The sequence below is a fragment of the Miniopterus schreibersii genome (assembly GCF_964146895.1).
Source record: "Miniopterus schreibersii genome assembly, chromosome: 16".
NCBI lineage: Eukaryota > Metazoa > Chordata > Mammalia > Chiroptera > Miniopteridae > Miniopterus > Miniopterus schreibersii.
The window spans coordinates 32,933,387-32,936,486 of NC_138116.1; positions in this window are offsets into that span (position 1 = coordinate 32,933,387).

Sequence of the window (3,100 nt, forward strand, 5' to 3'; positions counted from 1 at the left end):
ATACACACAATCCTGAGAACAAGTATGTAAATTAGAATTTACAAAGATAAGGCACATTCAGTGAGAACAGGGTGATAATTCTGCATTTGGAACCAAGATCACAGTAAGAACACGTAAATCAATGCAGAAATCAAGTATGGTTTACAGGCCAGGATGACAAGTCCCCCTGCCTGGGACCCGCCCAGAGCAGCAGGACACAGTGCCCCAGGCCTGGAGGAAGGAAAGGAACGTCGATAATACTGGGCTCTCTCAGGCAGGAGCCTTCTAAGAGCTTCATGACTTCACAGTACAACCTCGCACACCTTCTCCCACATCCCAGGGAGGAAGGTAAGCACCATTTTTATTCCAAATAGATATATCACGTAATGTCCAGAATAATGGATTCTTCCTGAGGCAGAGTTGAGCTAAAAGAAAATTTCCAGCCCAAACGGTTATCTGAGCATGGGAGAGTCCATTCCTGGAAAACGCCTTCCCCTTAAATTGCTGAAATGTAAATCATGGAGTTTTAAGATGTCCTAATATGCCCATGGATTTAGTGTGGCCTGATGTGTGTATGTGTGTATGCATGTTTGTGTGTGATTTTATGCACATTTGTGTGCACACTTGAGTTTTAACCTGTCATGAGATCATAGGGATGATGCAGATTGTCAACGTGAGTCACCTGAGCAAAAAGCCATAACCCCCTGACATATGCCAACCACAAAGGCAGACTCCAGTTTACTGAATACTGTAACTGCTTTTTAAAATAATGATGCAGGGGTGTGTCTGTGGTCCAGGAATCACAACACTCCAGGGTCAACAGCTCTGCTATGACTTCCTGCCTGACTTTGAACAAGTGTGTTTTCCTTTCCGAGCTTTAGTCTCTAGGTGTAAAATAAGGGCCCTCATCCATTTAACCTGATTCTCTTTGGCTCGCTGCTTCCCTTCGCCTGGGCAAACCCATCTCTAGGCCCAGACCATCCAGGCAGAAAGCCTTTGGGGATGAATATCCACAGAAATGGTCGTGCCAACAAATTCCATCCAGACCCACAGAGCACAGCTCCCCATACTTGTGAGAAGACAAAGATCCCACTACTGATTTCTATTTGCCTAACCTCCCAGCTTTTGTTCAAGCAAGAAATGGAAATGGCTTTATCCATCCAGTTCTGGAATTTCCAGCCCTATAGTGTAGAGCATGGCGCTGTGGATCCAAATGGCTGCCCTTCCAACCAAGACATCTGTTCTCCATCTGTGTAAATAGGTAACTCTAGATACAGGACACTGATCTGCAGGCTAAAAGGGCCTTAAAGTTCATCTGATTGGGATCTTTAGCAGCATCCCTAATAAGTTCTCAACCATCTCCAATAACATCTCCAATAACTAAAGCAATTGCTGGACTGAATTGAACCAAAATGTTTCCCCTGAAATTTCCCACCTTTGGCACTAGTTCTGCACACCTGGGACACACCTGCTCCTCCTGCCTCTGTGGCAATCCCCCCAGACATTCCCTTTCCCAGAGGACATGCCTAGTCCCTGCTACCCCTGCCCACACCTGAGCCTGGGCTGACCATGGCCGCGCAGAGCATGGTTGGCTCCTGAGTCAGCTGGAAGTGCAGGCCCAGCCCATCAGAGGCACAAAGGCCAACTTTCAACTCCCCCAGCTAAGCTGACCCACAGAACAGCCCATAGCGGAGAAACGGGCCCAGAGGGGCTGCTTGCTTTGCACTGCTCCGTTTGTCTCAAGTCAAATTAGCCAACTGCCAAGTCATCTAAAGGCCAAATTCATTTTTGTGTCATTTCAAATTGAAATTCATGGTTAATATCTTTATAATTCCTCTTCAGAAATTCTCACACAAATCCTTCTACCAGACAACCGAGGCAGAGTGGCTCTTCGGGTTGTGCAGGCTCCAGGAATCTGGAACATTTCTTCCATCTCTACTTCACTTCTGCCCCTAAACTGACTGTGCAGTTTCAGTGGGAGGAAATCAGAGGGTGAGTTCTAAAAACAAGCAACCCATCTTGGCAACGGCTCCTTTCTCACACATCTCTTCCTCAGCTTCCAAATTCACAGTTAACAAAAATATTTAATATCAAAGCATTTCAGGTATTTTGTTAAATTCCTCCAGTGACATGTACTGATGTGATGTGTAAGAGTAGCCTCTGAGACGTAGGCCATATAAATAGAGCAGCTGCTATTTCTGTTTCAGACGAAGCTGGGCTCCCAGCTCGAAGCAGGGCCAGGATGGGGGAGCAGCCAAGCTCTTTCACCCGGATCCCAGCCACCCAGCCGGGCCCTGCCTGGCGTGTCTCATGTGGACTTTTGTGTGTGTAAAGATAAGCTTTTTGTTTTGCTCTGGCCACCCTGAGGCCTAGTACATAATACTTACATCCTAAAATCTACGTCTCCACTTTTAAAATCATGTACTTCATCTGAAGTAATTTTCGCTTAAAACTGAAATGTCCTTGTTCTATTGAAAATAAAAACCCAGTGTTAGTTACACTACTAAAAATGTCTCTCACTTTGAGACAGCTTGAGCCTTGGGGTGCCAAGGGGCACTCGTCCCAAGGGTGGTTAGTTTCCTATTCCCTGAAGGTTCCTGAAGGGCATTTCCACAACTCACTCCCCTCCTCCCCCAGGATATCGGACTTAGCTCAGTCCCCTGTATGTTCTGGGATGGGACCAAGAGTCCCTTAAATTCAGAAGACCCAGTCACAGCAGGGGTGATGGTGGGATGTGTGGGCTGGGGCTGGAGGCTATCAAGGAGATGTTGGCAGAAGAAGGTTCCGCTCCTCGGACCTCCGCCCCTTCTCTTCCACCCCCTCCCAGCCAAGTTGACCTGCTCACCAGCTGGTAAACCCAGGGGCTTCAGGGATCCCAGGCTCAGGACTGCTGGCCATAGGTTTACACAACTCTTTGCCAAGTTACAAAATCCAGGGTGTTTCCCAATCGGGAAAACTGACAATTGCGCCTCGGGTCAGCCACCCACTCGGCCTGCGGGTGCTCTCTGCTTCTGGGCGGGCAGAGCCAGGCTCCATCACTCTGCCAAGCCCTCGGCACACAGCGCAGGGCCCAGCCCGCGGCATCAGACGGCCACGCTCACACCAGCTCCGGATTCTGCTT